Source organism: Pteropus medius, unplaced genomic scaffold (genome assembly GCF_902729225.1).
Source record: "Pteropus medius unplaced genomic scaffold, Ma_sr-lr_union100, whole genome shotgun sequence".
Taxonomy (NCBI): domain Eukaryota; kingdom Metazoa; phylum Chordata; class Mammalia; order Chiroptera; family Pteropodidae; genus Pteropus; species Pteropus medius.
Window position 1 is genome coordinate 445,833 of NW_024349797.1, and position 13,118 is coordinate 458,950.

The 13,118-nt window shown below is 47.9% G+C and overlaps 1 long non-coding RNA gene across 5 annotated transcripts in view; it reads left to right on the forward strand.

Moving 5' to 3' along the window:
* The first annotated feature begins 3,135 nt into the window (after positions 1–3,135).
* Positions 3,136–13,118, forward strand: part of LOC120619464 (uncharacterized) — a 76,703-nt gene continuing 66,720 nt past the window's right edge. For all 5 annotated transcript variants that reach the window (XR_005657510.1, XR_005657511.1, XR_005657509.1 and 2 more), the window contains exon 1: positions 3,136–3,257. This is a non-coding gene — a long non-coding RNA (uncharacterized LOC120619464). The remainder of the gene's footprint in view (positions 3,258–13,118) is intronic.

A 13,118-nucleotide genomic window follows, 5' to 3' on the forward strand; every position in this document is an offset into this window, starting at 1 on the left:
TCTGACATCCTGAGGTGGGCAGGTGACGGGAGGTGGGCAGGTATTGTGGCACGCTCAGGAGCTCCACACCCTCTGTCATCTGCTCTCCCTCCCTCCAACTCCCACCCTGTGCCTCTGCTCACAGTAACTTGGCTTTCACCCCAGTAATTCTACTGAAACAGCTGTTTGATTACCAGAGAGCTTCTAAATTGCGTAAATACCTCCTCTTCAGCCTACCAAATCTCTCTGTTTATACCCTGTAGTGCTTTGCTACCTCAGTATGTAACTATCCAGGCACCAGCAGCGTGGACCTCAACCAGAAGCAGGTTAGAAATGCAGAATTCCAGGCCCATCCTCAGACCCATGGAATCAACCTTCACCTTAGTAAGATGCCTGGGTTCGAGAAGTTTTATCTTCTCATCTTTAGGGGAACAGCTCTTTCCTCTACTTTGTCAAATTAAGGAGTACTGTCCCTTTACACGACTTCACCTCTCAGGCCTCAGTGGCTTCTGGTTATTGGGTACAATTAGAGCCCCTGACACTGGGTTTTTCTTCTCTGGTCTCGGGGCTGCCAAGGTCAGGTCCTGGTGGGCAAGGAAGAAAAAAAGCCAACACACAGAGGGTGGAAGTGAGTCTCTTTAGAACTGGTCTATCGGCCAGCATTTCTTGATTGCAAGCAGCTTAGATCTTTCTGTCCAAAGAGAAATTATTTGCAGGATATCAGATTTTGAAAGAATTGATAGAAGTCTGAAGAGCAAGGCTTGGAAATGGGTGCAAATTTGAGCCACTTTGTGGCCTAACAAGCAGGATAGACAAAAATGGTCTTATGGTGGAACAGTTTGCTCAGACAGAATGCTGGAGATGCAGGAATCCTGCCCTTCTGTCTTTTTCGTTTTATTCTGTTCCAGATTCGAGTTCCCGGGAGGGCTCATAGATTGGCCCAGCTGGAGACACAGCCCTGTTCCTTTGTTAGAAATGGGCCCTACCAGACTGTATCTATCAGGGAAGAGGAAGCACCTCAGAAAGAAACTTGTGTGCTGTTAGGAAGGGGGCAGAAACTGTTAGGAAGGGGCCAGTATCACTACTTCCCACTGTTTGATTATTGAGCCAATCAATCTGTTTGTGTTAGTTTGCGTTGGTTTCCATGCCCTTACAGAGTCCCAGCTGACATATCCACCCTCTTTCTGAAACTCCTCCCTGGACATCAAAAATACAGCAGTCTTTCGTTTTCCTTCTATTTCACAGGCCACAATTCTGCTTCCTACCTCCCTTCATTCTGTCTCCTTTCCTTCCTTTGAACTTCCTTTGTGCATTTCTCAAATTTGTTTCAAGCGCTCTCTTTCTCGATCTTACATATCAGCTTCCATTACAGATCCTTTTACACATCAGCTGTCTCCACGACTTTGGGAGCCCCTGTCTCCCATATATCTTCTCTCCTTTGCTAGAGACCTGCATTTTTCAAATGGATGCTGGGATACAGATGACACAACCCACACCTCGATTTCAGCACACTTAAACCAGATTTCATCATCCTTCCCCTAAACATCCTCTGCCTTCCATGTTCCCTATTTTGAGTACTACGTTTACTCTGTTTGTACCAACATCTTTCCCATCACAAGCTTAAAGTCTCCTTGGCTTTCTTCCTCTTGCCTGGCTCTCACAGTCAACCCATCACCGAGTATTATTGATTCTGTCTCCAGAACCTGTCTTTTATACTCTACTACCTCTGCTTTGGTAAAGGTCTCTATTACTTCTTGCCAAAGTCTTTTTTGCCTTGGGTTTACCCACATTGTTGCTGGTAATCGGCCATATTGAGATATTCTCAAAACCAGCCAATGGCTCCCCATTGCCTACAGAAGAAAGCTCAGATTTCTTGGTATGCATTAAGCCCTGGCCTCACCTGGCTTTCCATCCTTGCTTTTCATTTTGACCTCCACTTTCGTCAAATACACCCACATCAGACTTGGCAGCATTTCTTGCCTCTGCTTGTAGACTCTACCTTTCCATCTCTGGGCCTGTCGTTACACTGGGACTGTCGCTGGACTCTCATCCCTTAAAGTCTCATGCACACCTATGATCTCCATCTCTTGAAATTTTTACTGTCTGTGCTGAACCTGATTCTTTAAGTCAGTAGGATCGTCCTATGTACCCTTCACCCCATGACCTGTAAAACTTAGCAAAAAATACAAGCCAGGGATCCATGGGTCACCTGGAAGCCTTGGTTGTTCCTGAGCTTTTTGTGGCTGGATTCCCTCTCACCTGGTCTGGGCTCTAGGCTCAGGGACACTGAGAGTCTCTGGCCTTGGCTCCTCCAGGCTTAGGGATCTGCTTGTGCTCCTGCAGCGCTGTGGTCCATAGGGCCTCTGTTTTTCTACCCCTTTGACTCACAGCTTCTCAGTGTCCCTGCCTTCTGTGGTCTCAAATAGGAACTCTCTGCCTTGGCCTCAATCCAGACGAACCTGTCATCATGAACGGCATCTGTCCAAGCCACTTGGCTCCTCTTTCCTGAAGCCTTCCCTGGTTTCTCCAGTGGTAATTAATCTCTGACTCTGCCCTCACTTAGCAATTGGCACAGGCTCAGTTATGGTCCTTACTGATTGTTGCCTTCTGGGAGTCCCCGCCTCATCCATTGCACTCCAGGGGCTTCCTGGGCAGGGCCTTTGCTTTCCAAAACCCCTGACACTGAGCACTCCAGCAGAGTAGGAGCTCCCCTGCTGTTTGCATAACGTCCTGGAATCTTTGCTGCAACTCCAGCAGGTTCACTGGACTGGCCAGCCAGACCTGGAGAAGCCCTACCTGTATTTAACAAGCTTCCTCTTTCCTATGAGGAGATTGAGACACACGGAGGTATCCTGTTCCTGAGACTGCTCTAGAACAATAATATTTAAATAAGCCCATTTGCGGGAAAGTAGGGGTGGGAAGTCCATACCAGAAGATGTCAGCTTTTGCATCTACAAGCTTCAGAGAACAGAGCTTGGGGCTTTCTGTGCCTAAGTAATTCAATGGAGTAAATGCTGCCATCCGAGGGAGAGAAAATGAAGCCTGGAGTGCTAAGTACTAATGCTGATGGCTGGATACTCAGCCAGGCACTGTGTCTTTAAGAAAGATGAAGGCACATCTCTGGGGGTGGAGCCTGGCTCAAATAGCCAGGTGCTTGGAAGTTGTTAGGGCCTGCTTTTGTTGAGAGTAGGTCTTTGCGGTTCTGGTTTGCAGTTCTGGCACCACTCCGGCCCTGCTCCCTTACTTCTCTCTGCCACACGACTCAGCTTTGGCACCCGGTGAGCATCCCTCCCACCCACACACCCACGAGCTCTCTGTGCCGGCTTTCCAAGCCCAGATTTGACAGCTATCATTTTCAAACTCTTCTGGCCTTTCTTCTTTTCAAGTTCAGACTCTTCTTTGGTTAAGATAAGCTTCTCCACATTTTCCCTTTCCTATCTGTCAGCCTGTGCTGGGGGAAGCAGCTGAAAATGAGGAAGAAGCCTGGTTGTCCGGGGTGAGGATGAGGCCACCCAGTTTGCTGGCTGAGCGAGTGCTTCAAAGTGGCTGTGTGTGTGTGTCTGTCTGGTGCCTGAATTGATGACACTGGAGAGAGCGTCAAGGTCCCCTACGCCTCCAACACCTACACAGTCTTCCAGGTGTACACGGCAGGCATTCAACAACTGGCAAAGGTTAAGAAAAGCAGTAATGGAAGGAGGGCTGGCCTGGGAAGTTAAGACACTTGCGTTCTGTCTCCAGCTCCACCTGGATGGAGATTTTAACAGCGCTTTAGCCTCTCCAGGTGTCCATTTTCATAAAAAAGGCAAACATTTCCATTCTCACCTCTTACTGTAGCTGAAAGACAAATTAGGTAATGGATGAGACACTTTCCTGCAACGATCAGAATGCAGAACCAGGTCAGTGGAAGTTACAAGGAGGCAGATTTCAGATCGAAATCAGGAAGACATTTCCATTAACCAAAGTCCTAGGTTTCCTAATCAAGCAGAGAGCTTTCTGTCCTGGGAACTACTCAAGCCAGACAGGATGATCCTCTGACAGTCATCCACATGAGGGGTCTGAGCCTAGGCAGGGAGGTCCCTTTGAAATGTGAAGGTCTATATTTTGGTGGCTATAGACGGGCTTTGAGAAGAACCTATGTAAGGCTATAAGTATGCTGGCATTTCTGCATATTTTCCAGAAGCTTGGCCAGCTCCAGGGACTGGAGATGTGTATTGAAAGCCAGAGGAGAGTAGACGGACAACCTGGACGTCCCTCAATGGCCTTGCGTTTCCAGCAGCCCAATTTGGGGCAGGGAGGTGGGGTGGGTAGAGAGCTGAAGGACGCCGTTCAGGAAACCACGAACGCAAAGTATAACTGCTTTGGAACTTAAGATGTGTGGCTTGGGGTGGGGGGAACCCTACTTTACACCCCTGCTTGGGACCCACCCCCTTCTGGTGCCCCAAGGACTGGACATATTGGGATCATCTGAGAGCCCGGGGTGCTGATATGCCCGTGGCGGGCGCCGGCAGGTGGAGGTGGGGCCTGGGCAGAGGAGGAGCCGAGATGCCCGCCTCACAGAGAGATTTGGACCCTGCGTGAGGTAGGAAAAGGGAGAGAAAAAGCACAGCGTCCTCTGGGGGAAAGCGTGTAACCGGAGGGGAACATGTGTCTGGTGTAGTCAGTCCTTGTGGGAGACAGAACCCTGTCTATAGACCGAGGAGGAGGAGCTCCCAGAAAAGCAGAAGCTGAACACTTAGGAGAAAGGAGATAATTAATGGATCAAAGACACGGAGTGGGCGGGGTTAGGGATCTAGAAAGCTGTGAAGGGATTTTTCTTAAAGAGAAGGGGAGAGGGGAAGGCAGGAAGGAGGTTGAAGCCCACCCAGGCGGCCTTTATTCCACCCATGAAAAGCGAGGGAAAGGCCCCCTCACCGCCCCCTCTGCGGGTGAGGGAAGCTTGAGGAAGGGGGGAGGAAGGTCTGCCGTGGGGCGGGAGAGAGATCCTGCACAGGGACCAGGGTCCTCCAGACAAAGATGTGCCTACCGTCACCACAGCCAGTTGTGAGCCTCCTCTGAGGGTAGAGGGGACAGCCATGGAAAAGGCCCAAGAGTCCCCAGGTGGGACTGGTGAGTTTAGACAGTCACCTACTGCATTGAGGGGTGGTGCTGGCTGCAGGACAGGGCAAATTTCCCCAAGTTGTGGTGGGGGAGGGGGAGAGACTAAGCCCAGCACGAGAGAAGAGGGTCCTTTAGCAGAGAGTGTAGAAAGAATTCAACTCACACTCCAAAGTTAGAGTCAAAAGGAAAGTTTATTAGAAAAGGGGTAACACTCCATAGACAGCGTGGTCTTCTCTCAGAGGCAGAGAGAGAGACTCTGAGTGTTAGGGGAATTCAGTTTATATGTCATTCTTTAGGCCCCTTTCCTTAGCTGTGGACATGCGGTGAGGAAGGGGAAGGTAGCCTGAGAGGCCGGCTGGCAGTTCCCAGCCTTAAATCCCTGGGTTCCTCTTGGTTTTAGCCATTGGGAATGAACGATTTTATTCATGTAGGGCAGCCACTTGCAGACTCTATTGGTTCCTTTTTCCCCTTCCATAGGCGTGGAAAATGGGTTGTTAACAATCCCATTAAAAATCTTCCTTTGTTCTGTAGGTGTCCTCCTGGCCTGGCTGCAGGGCTGATCAGCATACTGCCGTCTCTGAATGTAGCTGGATTAACATTTAATTCTCTTGTCTCCTCCCTGCATTAGTGTGAACCCCTAAGAGGCCCAATTCTGGCTCTGTTCCCTTCCCTCTAATGATAGGATGTTGGGCAAAGCTAGAAACCTGTGGGATTTCCACTGTCTGGTGGATGGAGCCAGTAGAAACTCATTCACCAGGCTTAGGAGTTGAAGACGGTGGGGAAAGCTGGCTACAGACACACTTGCTTTGGGGAAAAGAGTATGTTATTAATGGCACTACCCACTCTGTGGGATAGCAGATACTCAAGGCAAAGCAAATTCCCAAGTCCCATCAGATCGTTTCCTTGGGACCTGTGTCCTGTGAAAAATGATGAGGGATTGGTGCCGAGGATATAGGAGCCCAGCCTGACTCTGCCTCTGAAAGCTGTGGGACTTTGCTTAGGTCATTGGCCTCAGTTTCCCTTCTTCTCAGGTATATTTCTGGCCAGTTAGGATAGAGGGCAGCTCCACGTCGTCTAGCGAGGGTGCAGCTTCATAGGAGCTAGGTCTTTCCAAGTAGAGCACGAAGAGTCTAGAGTGAGGCTTTTATCTCCTCTCTCCCCGCCCCAACCAATAAAGCACAAATATTCCATAGTCTAGTGCGCCCATGCAGCCGTCACAACTTAGCCTCCCAACCACCCCTTGTCACATGCTTCAGTCCCTGCACCATCTTCTGTTGCTGCTGTTCCCAGCTCAGCTCCCTGGGCAGCTCTGTGGCCAGCACAGCATAGGCTGTGCTCATGGATTTGGTGTCTGAACCCAGAACAGAACCAGAGCCGCCCTGGCTAACTGGCTGCAGGCAGCTCGTTCTCTGCCCCCTGCAGGGATCTGGGATTGATTTACCCTGTTTCCGTGGCAGCGCTGGTTGCAGTGGCAGCATCTGCTTCCCCACGTGGCTGAGTGAGTCACCATCACTCATGTTAACCCTTAGCACAGCACAACCCTGCTGGGACCAGCAGGAAGATGCCAGAGTGCTTTGTACTGCCTGGTGGCTTCCTGCCCCGGTTCTCAGGTCTGGTACAGATAGTGCACTAGGCATAGGGCCTTGGGCTGGGCTTGCCCTCCCAGAAACCCAGCAGCATCTAGATATTAGAGCTGTTAGATCTGCTTCAATTGGCTTCAGAATGGCTCATCTTGGCTGCTGGCAGCAGCTGCAAGGCCTTATGGGAAAGGACTGCAGGTTTTTGGACTCCAAGTTCAGAGCTCTTTTCACTATCCAAAGAACAGCTCTCAAACTTGTCTTTTCCTGGCTGCCTCTGCATCCATGTTTGCCCCAGGTTTCTTTTGGCTTTTATCCCAGGACCTTCTTTTGTGATACCCTTCAGCCCTCCCCTTTGGGAAGCAGCCCTTGAAGAGGATTTTTTTTTTCCCAGCTGTCCTTTTCTCTCTGGAAACTACCTTTCCTCCATCCTTTCCCCACCTTCTGATCTGGGTAATTTGAAAAAATGAGTTCGTCCTCTGTCATTAATGGCAGATAGCAGGTTATAGTGCTAATCTCTGGTATTGCATTTAACCCTGACTTTGAGAGGCAAAGAATCAGTCTAAGGCAATGGTTTCTCAAAATATAGTCCCTGGGCCAGCAATATCAGCATCACCCAGGAGCTTGTTAGCAATGCCAATTCTCAGCCCTCACCCCCAACCCAGACACATCGTGGAGTCACAACCTCTGGAGGTGAGGGCTGGTAATTTGTGTTTGAACAAGTCTTCCAGGCAGTTAAAGAACCCCTGGTCTAAGGAAATGGATCTGTGCCAGTGTATTTCCTACCCTGTGAGGAATGGAGAGTGTTGGTTCATACCTCTGTCTATACTCGCAGCACAGCTACAAGTGTCTTTCTGTTTTATATTAGCCACACGGGGGGCTTAAGTAAGCAAAGACCCCAACTGCTCCAAATCTGGGGACCTGGAGTTTTCCTAGATCATATCCTTTCTCTAGGATGTTTGCATCACATGGAAAGAAGCTGGTGTGTTGTTTTCCCGTGTGGAAAGGGCAGCATTACCTCACCTACCACAGAGAGGGCCTTGTGGGTAAAAGGAAACCCACCCACTGGAAACGACCAATCCTGCCACTGTGGCCAGGCCCCGGGCCACAGGAGCACATTCCCTAATAGCTGAGGAATTCCAGCAGAGGAAAAAGGCACTGCTAATACTTATTAATCAGTTATGATTACTAATGGCTCTTTTTTACTGATTAGTTCTTTTGTACTGATTAGTTCTTTTTTACTGATCACCTTTGTGCTGGGCCCCAAGGAACTTACAAGAAGGTGAGAGCATTAGTCAGAATAGATTAAGCTATGGCAAGTAGCAGACAAACCCCAAAGTCTCAGTGGCTTAGCATAACAAAGGCTTATCTTGCAAATGCTTTATGTCCAGCGAGGGTCAGCTCTGCTCTGCTCTACAGAATCACTCAGAGGCTCTGGGTGATAGAGAATCCACATCCTGTAGAATCCACAGTCTGCAGCAGGAGAAGAAACAGCTGGAGGAGTCAGGCACCCACCCAGAAGTGATTCCCATCACATCTGCTGGCGTCTCACTGGGCAGAATTAGTCACATGGCCTTGCCTGACTTCAAGGTGACAGGAGGTATATGCAGAAAGGAGAAAAAATGGGTAAAGTAGGACATTACAAAACACTACCACACTGAGAAAGACCACTCATTTATTCATTCACTTACTCGTTAAGAATCTTTGCAGAATCTTTACAGTGCATTGGGCATTGGGCCACACCCTGGGGAGAGAGCATCACCTGGGTAACTGCCCTTGCATTGCCATTAACACTGTGTTCTGTAGGAATAGTGCCCCCTGGAGTTGTGCAGTGCAGGAGTCCAGCTTTTATTTTTCTCGTATATGTTGTTTTGTCATCTATCTTCCACACAAAAAACTCAGCAGCAATTTTTTATGACTTGCTCACTGCTGTATTCTTAGAGTTTAGCACAGAGCCAAGTAGGCTCAGTCAGTACTTGTTAAGTGAATAATTGAACATGAATAATTATTGACTGGGTTTTCCACTAGTTCCTGCCTTTGTGGAGCTTATAATCTGTGTCAAGAGTTGTGTAAACAATTAACTGAAGTATAAAAAAAAAATCTTATGCAGATAAAGTGAAATATGTGTCAAGTAAAAATCTAGGCTCCGTGGCTTGGGAACACAGAGAAGCAAGGGGTCATTTTGACCACAGGTGGTGGGGTCAGGGAAGCTGTGCTTGTTTTGTAAGCGAAAGGCTAAGGTCCAAAGAGGTCGGCGGGTCTGACACAGGGTAAGTTGCAAAGTGGGTGGAAGGACCCTACCATGTCTCTTGGTCTGGTGGTTTTTCTTCTCCCCACACTAATAATTAACAAGCCTTTATATTTGCATAGCAGTTTACAGTTTTCCAGCAGCTTTCATGTGTAATTACAACTTCTCTTTAAGGCTTAAAAGCCCTCCAGGCACCCAGCCTCAGAATTTGGTTCTCTTTTGGTGTTTTGTTGGGAGGCTGGACTTCTAGTTCTCCCTGCCCCACCCCACCCCAGCCCATCCCACCTCGAGGTAAACACTTCCCTTTCACCAGCTGCCCAGGATGGCCTGATGGAGGAGGTGGTGGTCCAGAAGAGCAGCCGCAGAGGGGGATGGGCAGGCTCTATCTTAGCAATACTGGACAGAAAAAGTGGAGGATGGCTGAAACTTCCCCTGTAGGCAGGAATGGGGCTCGTGATATTCACTTGAGCTTTCAAGTGAAAACAATGACATAGGCTTCCCATCTGTCTTCCAAAACACCTTTGAAACCATTCCATCACAAGTCCATTAATTTTATGAGGGTTCCAAAGACAGGGCAAAGTTAGAGTTTATCATTCTGGAATGTCCCTCATTCAGGCTTTGTTATCTGTGGCCAGCTGCCTCACTCCTGCCTTTCTGTCCTTTCCTCTCTCACCTGCCTGCCTTCCCCTTCTGCAAACTTCTCAGACCGGGGCCCAGCTAGGGCTCCATTCAATCTAACGTTTCCTGAATGCCCACTCTCTACGAGGCCCGTGTTTAGTGTTGGAGGTTCAAGGATAAGTAGGACAAAGCCAGAAGCTGTAAGATGGGCATGACCCAGGCATGACACCTTCCTAAGGTGCCTGCTTTCCTCCTGTTCCTCCTGTGCCACCATCTACCTTCTCCCTTTCACAAAACTTGTTTTCCTGAGATTTTTTTCTGTGTGCCAGGCAACAAGTTAAGGGTTTGCATGCATTCTTCCATTTTTAACATCAGAAAGGTTCTATCAGTATGCCCCTTTTCTAGGTACCTTAAGGCTTAAGAGGTTATATAAATTGTTCAAAGTCACATGGCTAAGAAAGGGCCCAGGCAATTCCTTCCAGATTGTCTGCCTTCAAGACCTTTCTACTTCCTGCTGTGCTGTGCAGCCTCCCCCAAAACTCTGCAGTCGACTGTCTACACTCAGAATAAAAAGAACCAAGAAGTGCCTAGGGTGTTAGTACTCTCTCTACCAACCCCCTTTTTTTATAGCTTTTTTTTTTTTTTAAGTCTAGTCGTTCTTTCTAAAGACTCCTCATATTCTTGGAGTTTAAAAACCTGGATGTTTTAATCATTTCTTTACCTCAAGAGTGCAGGAGAAATCTTTCCTGACACCACCACGTCAGCACTGGATTGACACTGGGGCAGTGGCTTCTGTCTCAGGTCATCTCTGAGAGTCCTGGAAACCACGTAAAAGCTGGGCTGTCTTTTTACGTCCTTAAGGCAGGGTTTGATGGTCTAAGAAGTGATTCGCACTGCCGGTCTACTGGCAAGCTTCACGTGTTGTCATCTTTTCAACCTATGATCCCCTGTGAAAGGCAGATGGCAAAGACCTCCGTGGAGATTTCCTGAAGGGTCACATCCAGGAAAATGGAAGGCACTGGAGGGCTATATCTCTAGGTTGCATATGGTTTTCAAGTATTCTTGTAAACTAGCTAAATATCTATACCTGGATCCACAGTAAGGATTTTGTTATTCTGGTGTTTGAAGCTGTCGAGTCTTGATTTTTTTTTTTTCATGTTTTACCCTATTCACCCACTCCAGCTAGCTCAAATTCCCTATGCTAGAAGTATGGAGAGAAGAGGAAGTGGGGGAAAATGTTAAGAACTCCCCAGATGGTCTTTTAGGGTCACCCACCTCTCCCAGACAACTTTGGGGCTGACTGCCTCCAGGAACATTTCCTCTCAGTCTCTTGTCATTTCTTTTCTTCATCGAAGCTTTGCTAAGCCTTCATGCTGAGCTTTGTCTTGAAGGCTGCCTTTTTGGGTAGTAATCATGGCTCAGTTAATTGCCCCAGGAAGGCGGCAGACGTTGAGCTAAAAGCATAGCAGCTGGGAGTCCAGGAAAAGGCAGGAAGTCACGTGTTAGCATCAGGGGCATCCACTAGCAGATAGTGAATCTCAGGACATATAGGCCCAGGTTTAGGATAAGGACCCCAGGCCCCGAGGAGTCCAGTTCTAGAAAGACTGAGTTACTGGGACTCGTGGTGCAGGGAGAAGAATGATGTTCAACAATCCAGGTGGGGATTTGTTATTTCATCCACAGCTTATTTTTCAGGACTGGGGTTAATATCTGCATCGTAGAAATAACAAGAATAAGTCAATGCTAAGTGGCAGGAAATTAAACTTGAGCTACTGAAACCTCTCCAGCCGAAGTCAGGCACACTGGATACACTCTTTCGTCTGCCCAGCTCCTCCCCGCCCCCACTTCATATACTCTACACAATGACCTTCTCCACACAGCCATGGCCATTTTGTATGACATAACCTTCCCCCGTGGCCCCAGTTGACCGGTTTCAGGGTGACATTCGAGTCACTGAGGCCACTTCTCCATGGTGACACTAGCAGACCCTGTCAACACCCAGCACTGGTTCTATCATCCTTACTATAGTCGGACTTAATCTGATGAATCTCCTTTAATGGATTCTTCTGTGCTATGTATTGACCAACAGGTTCTCCAAATGGTTAACATGCCATTTATAATCCGATGTTCCTGCCTCGCTCTTGTTAAAAGCAAAAGATCCAGAATGATTTAGTCATTTTCTTCATTGGGTTTCACACAGCTTCTTTCAGAGCAATCAAAAGAGTCTAACTTCATTTCGAAGCAAGAAGATTCCTTTCAATACTGCAGCTCCCTCTCCAACCTCCAGGATCTGTCCCAGTATTCAGACTTTCTGAGTGGCCATTTCTATACCAGGCAACTGAGCCAAACCTTAACTAATTTCAGTTAAACCCCTCAAGCTAGGAGTTAGGTGAACTTAGAGTAAGCGGACTTCTTAAAGAAACAGACTGTTCCCATAGATAACCACATTTAAGCAATTTTTGTGCTATCTACTTATTTAGTTGATTGCAAATTTTTGGAGAAGTGCTAAATATCTTTGTATTCCTTGGCTCACAACCTTATACTTAGTAAATAAATAAATAAATATGCAAATAAATAAATACAAGTTTGATATGTGGATAAATCATTCGATCACATCCTCATGTTAAATGTAAAATTAATAAGTATCAAATCAAACCCCATTAGGATACATTTTTAAGGTATACTGATATATTAAGAGTGGCTTTATAATATGCCCCAATATTGATAAAATTGGGCAAAACAAACTGGCACTTTTCTTTTGCACATAGCACACCCAACTGCTAAGGGCCCAGTTTCCAGTATGTGTCCTACATAATGAAGATCTCCAGCCTTGCTGTTAAAAATTGTTTAACCCTTTGATGGACTAGGGAAGTCTCGCTGGCAAAGCAGAGATGGAGGTTGTCTAAGGGAGTGGCTGGGACACTGAATGGTCAGTGAGTATTCATTCTGTTGGCTTGGTGCAGAGCTCAGTTAGAAGCAACTTCTGAGAGCCCCTCCTCCAACCCAATCCAGAAAGCAGGAGTCATGGCTCCCCTGACAGATGCACAGGGAGAACCCGCAGGAAGTGAGTACAGAAAGGTTCTGCCAGTGGCAGAGCTGACAGGATGTGACTGGGGACAGAGCAACATGAGCCCATGGAGAGAAGCAATGGCTCCAGGGGCAGTGTGGGCCCCCCTCCCGGGACACAGGGTTACTCCAACCTCCTCTTTTCTTGCTACACCCAGACTTCCACACGTGGCAGGCTATACTTCCAGTATAAAGTCTTCATATGGCCCCCAGATTTTCTGTATAGTGAGGGAAGGAAGTCCTCAGGAACACAGGCACAGGACATAGAAATTCCTATCACCTTGTAACTGAGAACAGAAATTAGAGGGCCTAGGGCAGAGAAAAGTGTGCTATAAATTTACGCCTTGTCTCTGCTTCTAGGTTGATGACCTCGGTGAAATGCATCTGCACATATCGATGCACATTAGGATTCTGGGCGGCTCAAAGTAGGCACGGGGTGGGGAGAAACCCTCTGCTCTCCATTGCCTCTCCAGGCCTCAAGTGGTCCCAACTCTCTCCAGCATTAGAATAGGTCAGAGCACTGCAGGTCATTG